The sequence below is a fragment of the Adiantum capillus-veneris genome, chromosome 25, assembly GCF_014529385.1.
Source record: "Adiantum capillus-veneris isolate H3 chromosome 25, ASM1452938v2, whole genome shotgun sequence".
Taxonomy (NCBI): Eukaryota; Viridiplantae; Streptophyta; class Polypodiopsida; order Polypodiales; family Pteridaceae; genus Adiantum; species Adiantum capillus-veneris.
This window is the reverse complement of record NC_140955.1, coordinates 133,352,980-133,360,105: the sequence shown is the minus strand read 5'-3', so window position 1 is coordinate 133,360,105 and position 7,126 is coordinate 133,352,980.

Below are 7,126 nucleotides of genomic sequence, written 5' to 3'. Positions count from 1 at the left end.
AATAACAGCTTGACAAAGCTTCAAGTCAACTTACAGGTACGACTTCCAGATAACAACCACAGGAAAAGCAAACTCGAGCTACAATGACAACGAATTGCTGCACGAACAAGTCGATACAACCTCATGCAATTCAAGATACAACAACCAATCGGAGGGGGAGAGTTCCAGGCTTCAGAAACACTACAGTTACAACTTCAAGGCAGCTTTAACATCATGCAAAGCAACCAACTGCAGAAGAGGCTGCCACAACAACTTCAACCAACACCAAGACATCAAGAACTCGTCAAGGCTAGCAAAGACATAGGGTCTTGTCGGGGACGACAAGAATTCGGAGGGGGAGAGTGTTGAAAGGAAGCCCTTTCAACAAAGTTTCCACAAAGATTCCATTAAGATTCCTCAAAGATTCTAAAGATTCCACATGAAGATGGTGATGAAGTAATGAAGATGAAGATGGATGCTGCAACATGAAGATATGAGTTCATGGACGTCATCGAATATCCCGTTATTATTATTTTGAGCCATTACGGCCACTTTTGTAATGTTTACGGGAACCTCATATTTTAAATCGACACTTGTATTTTGGCCACAGATGCTTGTATCATGAGTAAATCCAACTCAGTTTCTTGTAATTAAGCTCTGTAGAAGCCTAGGGACAATTCAGGTCATTTGGCCGGACATTAGGTTTGAAGGCTTTGTATATAAGCTGAAACCTAAGGCTTTGTAAAAGACACATTACGTTATCTCAATTAATATACAGTCGTGGGTTCTGCAGCACACAGTAGTGAGCTTCACGCACACACACCGTCGCGCACACTAATCACATTGCAGTTATGAGAGTAGGAGCGTGTTAGCATCAAGGAGCTCTCCGCGTCGACACAAGCAATGCAAGCCGAGGACCACATCGCGAGCCCGCCTGCTACGAGCTATATTTGGTCGTAAGTACCTCAAACGATATCCGTTCTGAATGATCAAGTAGTCGTTAGAATCAGAGCGAGAAGCTCTTCGTGTTGATGTCTTTGTAGATGAGTTTGGACACTTTGGAAATTGCTGTTTTGAGTTTTGGCGACAGCGATTAGAGGTCTTACAGTTATGGTTTTCAGGGTTTAGGTGTTTGGCCACATAGGATATGTCCTTGTGAGTCTTACCCTCCGATTTCGATTCATTCCGATATGATTTGAGACTGTTTCGAGCTTATAGTGTTTCGTAGGATGCGCTGTCTGTTTCTTTGCTTTATGATAGCATTGTGGTAGGATTAGTGACTGTAGAGTGTTGTTCGTGTCTAGCTCAGGGTTGACAACCCAAAGATTGCCTCCATGCCCTAGTCAGGTTCGCTACGTCCTCGGATTGACAATTTGTTGGTCTGTGTTCTCGCTGTGCTCCATCGTCCATCGCGGCGTACCCGCTAACATTGTCTCCACTTCATTAGTGGCCCAAAATGGTTCTCCCTCGAGGTGTTATGGGAATTACGAACCAAATGGTTGGTAGATTGTTGGGGTATAGATGGCCTATATAAGAGAAGCTCAAAGTGAGTAACATTGGTATAATTAATGTTACACGCAAATAAGAATAAAAAATTTAGTCACTCACCTGCTCACAATTGCATGGCAGAACTAAATTGTCATACCTTCCTGTGTGATGCACACTAGAGTCCACCATGTAGAGCCATTCTCATGTCGTCTAGACACAGTTGCAAACCACTTGCACTCAAACATGAAGGTATGAAAGGTTCCAAAATTAACCTTTAGTATCCTTTCAATAGTTCCACGTTACTTAGCTTCATCCCCATCTGTGTCAAAGTTGCCGCAGGATGCCAGAGTCCACGGTGGTTCTACATCGTCAATGTGGCACGTACAAAAGTGACGACCCTTTGACCACATAGAGTTAAAGGAAAGGAATTTCAAAATAGGAAAATATTCTATATCAATTACAAAGATAAAATCAAGAAAAAACTATACAATATGCTCTAGGTATATGAGTACTCTACTTTTGGTAGTCAACCTCGTGCATACTCACATTCTTTGTCGGTGATGTCTTCTCCACGTGCTTTTGCTTTGGTCATTCTCTCATGAATCCACTCCGCACTAATGAGATATGGGAAACATGCAAGGTGTTTAGGCACTGGGGGTGCCCTCCTTCCTCCATGTACTTGTTTCCATGCTTCTTTCTCTTGCAAACACCTTGCATTTGCCGTTGTCCACAAGTCCACCCACTTGGTCATAACCTTTTCATTGAGAATACAAAATTTATTAACCACTCGAGATAGATTCGTATCCATGTAAATAATTTTCCCTTTCCACTTGGCAAGTGTGAAGTCATCCTTGCATCCTCCTTGTCTGACCACATCCAAGACATTGAAGGATCAACCTGTGCAAAATACTATGAGATCTAAACACATGCATCTTGCATGATCCACCCTTTGGCCATACATGCCTCTAGTTGAGATTGTAGCCACATAAAATCTTTGAGATTCTTTACAAACCTCTCTAAAGAGAACTCCATCGTGTGTGCACTACTCCACATATAGCCATCTCCTCCACCATGTGAACCAAGAGGTGGATTTGACTAAGAAGGACCGATCGAGGAAATGCATCCTCAATGGCACACATAGTTTCTGCTACAAGTGTTTGAGTATCAGGGATAGCATCTATTTCAATTTCCTTGGAGCTCACAAATCTGCAAGAAAACACACAAGAATACACTAAGTGCTAGTTGATGGTATTGTGTACATAAAAAAGTGTGGTTGAGTGGATTCTTGTGGTGTACCTTACTAGCTCTCCAAGCTTAAAAATAGCATCCCTGACTTTCTTGTCCCAACATATACACATACTCACCGGCAGAATGAACTACAATGTAAATTAGAGGAAGGGAAAGTGAGAGAAAGTCATACACACAAATTATATGTGTCCTAAAAAACAAACAATAAAGAGAATAGAGAAAGAGACATTACCTAAAGCACCTTGTGCCAATCATGGGACTTCAACCCATGCAATTGAATTCTTCCACCTTTCTTCGCTTTGGTGAAAGATTCCTTTAGTGACTTCATGTATCATGTTGGTGTGCGAATAGATGCAATGGTACCCTTCCCTTTGTCCAATTCTTCTTTGGCTAGCATCTATGGCACTTTAGGAAGCACAATCTTCCCATTGGGGGCACAACGTGGAGTAGCAGAGGACGGGGAGACGTAGACCCTCAAATCCTCCCTCGCCCCCAATGAGTCCTTCTTGCCAATAATGTGGTCTCAGATGGTGTGGGCTATGTTCTTGAATATGTGCATGGGATCCAAGAGGTGTTGTATTTTGAGTCTTTCCAACATGAAAGCCTTAAAAATATGGAGTACCTTGACATACCTTTTGGTGGAGTACTCGGAGCCGGATTGTTGTTGTAGTGCTCTTCCCAAATGGTTTCCCAATTTGCCATCGTTAGCTTTAGAGGCGTCTTCCCATTTGTTGGATCCTTGTGCTTGTTATGACCTTGCTATGACCTTGGGGTAAGAAACGATGGTTGTTTGGATAGATTACCTTGAGCAAGGCATCCGACCTCTCTGTCACCAATGATGGCCCGCAAGTAGGACATGCATTGTGGCCCGATGTGGACAACCCTGCATACATATCATATTGTTAGAGAGAAGCTTCAAACTAAAGGTAGCGAGAATGAAAAAGGAGGGATTGCCCTTTTGCACTTGGAAAAAGGACAAGGGAGTTTGTCCTTGAGCCACCGATCACATTTAGGGCCGTTCGGAGGGCCACAATCATCCCAGTTGACGTCCTACATGTGCACCGAGTAGAGATTATAATACAAAAAAGCCATATTTGTCCTAAAAAATAAACAACTAGTTAGAGAAAATAGTGCCAATTACATATTGCAATAAAAAAGATAAATAACTAAAAATTCAAAGAGAATAAAGTGCAAGGAGTGCTACAATTTTTTTAAAAGTAAATTGCAATCAATACTTTTACTAAGTTGGTTTAATTTTTAATCGCAAATGGTATAAGAAGATTAAAAAATACATATTAAAAACATCTAAAAGTCCTACAAATAAACATATGCTAATTATTTAAGTACATGTTAGTATAAAATATTCAATAAGAAAAATTAAACAAAAGAAAAGATTCATTAAAAAAATCAAAAGGCTATGTGGGTATAAGCATGTTAACTTGTCATGCTTTTTGGTGTCCCGGACAATGCTAGTAAGAGGTGCTTGTTAGCATCTATTCAAAACCAAAGAGCAAGTGAAGTTTGAAATTTTAATAACCATAAGATATATTATTTTTTCCCTCCCATATGGGGTGTGGCCTCTGTTTTCAGTTACGACGATGATGTGGGGTGTGGCGTCTATTCTCTTTCTCTCTCTCTCTCTCTCTCTCTCTCTCTCTCTCTCTCTCTCTCTCTCTCTCTCTCTCTCTCTCTCTCTCTCTCTCTCTCTCTGCGGCGCAGACTCCCTCTCTGTCTCACTCTCAGACCAATTTACAGTTTGCCCTGTTCCTACTCCCTCCCTCCCTCCCTCCCTCCCTCCCTCTCTCTCTCTCTCTCTCTCTCTCTCTCTCTCTCTCTCTCTCTCTCTCTCTCTCTCTCTCTCTCTCTCTCTCTCTCTCTCTCTTTCTCTCTCTCGCATTGCTTTTTGCCTCGAAGTTGAGTTGTCAAAGCTTAGCAAACTTGCAGATATGGAAAACCAGCAGACAACATTATTGCCACTAGAAATGGAGGCAGAAGGGAGCCATTACAGGAAATGAATCACAACTACCAGCATCCAGCTCTTTCTATTATCAGGAAATATGAGACAAAAAGAAAGCGTAAACAGCGGGAGCACCGACAAATGACAACTAAACGAGGACATCATGCCGTCGATGATGAGGAGAAAAGGAAAATCTCCTTCGAGATTGTGAAAGCTTTCAAGAGCAGGACTAAAGGTCTCAACAAAGAAGCAAAGTGTGAAATCTCGAATCTTGTTGCTCAACGTCCGCTTGTTCGGGCAATCCGTGATCAGTCTTTAGAGGAGGAGGCTGTTGTGCAGAGTGCAATTGTCTCCAATGTCCGCAACACACTAGCTATCGTCAAGCAGCCAGCTTCTAACGAGGAGCTATTTTTGAAGAATGCAGCATTGCAGATGATGATAAATATAAAGGAAAACATGCCTATTGCCAAATTCTCTAGGGTCCTAAAAGTCGACCGTCGCAGCTTGTTCAAACCAAAATCATGGCAGGTGAAGTCTGGTGTCAATGCTCGACTATTTTCATTGGCTGGATGTCACAAGCAACACTGTGATAGCCCTATCACAGATGAAATTAAGGAATTGGTCTACACATTTTGGACAGAGGAGACTCGTGTTTTACCCAACAAGAAGGATGTTTGTCGAAAGATAGTGGGAAGGAAAAGCTACGTAAAACACCCTGTGCACCTCTTGGATGAGTCTCAGGTGATCAATGACATACTTGCGCCATAACTTATGCATTCTAGCATGCTAGTAATCTACCTAGCATACCGAGCATGCTAGTTATCACAATATGTTATGCTATGTATGCCACCTAGCATGTGTGCTAGTTAGGATAGTCTCACTCCTAGTATGTTGGGTATGCTGTTTAGCATGATAAGTATGCTGTCTAGCACAATATGTAAGCTACTATAACACCCTTTATGCTAGTTAGCATACCTGTTATGCTAACTAGCATGCTCAGAATGATCTTTGACACAATGAGTATGCTAGCTACCTTTCGTAGTATGCTAACTAGCATAATGAGTAAGCTGGTTTATGGTATATGCTAGTTAGCATTCCTGTATGGTGGGTATGGTGTTCAACATAAATCTTCTGCTAGTTAGCATGCCTAGTGATCTTGAGGACTACGCTGGTTAGCAAAATATGTATGCTACTTTAACACCTTTTATGCTAGTGTGCTGGCTATGCTATTCAAAATAACAAGTGTGCTGGTTAACACAATATTTATGCTAGTTAGCATACCTTCTATTCTTCTTAGTACACTTTGTGTGGTTAACCATGACTCATATGTTAAACTACACACTGATTTTGCTTGTTAGCACAGCTAATATGCTAGTTAGCATACTCAGTTGTGCTAACTAGCAATATAGCATGTTAGTAAGCATACTGCGCTAGCTAACTAGCATGCTGAGTATGCTAGTTAGCACAGCTAAGAATGCTAAGTAGCATAACGCGTAAGCTGGTTTATGCTAGTGTGATAGTTAGCATATTTAGTTATGCTAACTAGCATGCTCATGAGTATGCTAGTTAGCACAACTGAGAATGCTAAGTAGCATAATGGGTAAGCTGATTTATGCTAGTTAGCACTCGTAGTGTGTTGGCTATGCTGTTCAACATAATAAGTGTGCTGGTTAATACAATATGTATGCTAGTTAGCATACCTTCTATTCTTCTTAGCACACATTCATGTGGTTAACAATGACTCATATGCTAAATTACACACTGATTATGCTTGTTAGCACAGCTAGTATGCTAGTTAGCATATTCAGCTATGCTAACTAGCATACTCAGCATGCTGATGAGTATGCTAGTTAGCACAGCTAGTATGCTAACTAGTATACTGATGAGTATGCTAGTTAGCACAACTAATATGCTAGTTAGCACAGCTAGTATGCTAGTTAGCACAGCTAGTATGCTAACTCAACATGCTAGTTAGCATACTCAGCATGCTAACTAGCATGCTGATGAGTATGCCTCATATGTTAAACTACACACTGATTGTGCTTGTTAGCACAGCCAGTATTCTAGTTAGCATACTCTCGTATGCTAAACTACACACTGATTGTGCTTGTTAGCACAGCCAGTATTCTAGTTAGCATACTCAGCATGCTAACTAGCATGCTAATGAGTATGCTAGTTAGCACAGCTAATATGCTAACTAGTATGCTGATGAGTATGTTAGTTAGCACAGCTAGGATGCTAACTCAGCATGCTAGCTAGCATACTCAGCATGCTAACTAGCATGCTGATGAGTATGCCTCGTATGCTAAACTACACATTGATTCTGCTTGTTAGCATAGCTAGTATGCTAGTTAGCATACTCAGCATGCTAACTAGCATGATGATGAGTATGCTAACTAGTATGCTGATGAGTATGCTAGTTAGCACAGCTAGTATGCTAACTCAGCATGCTAG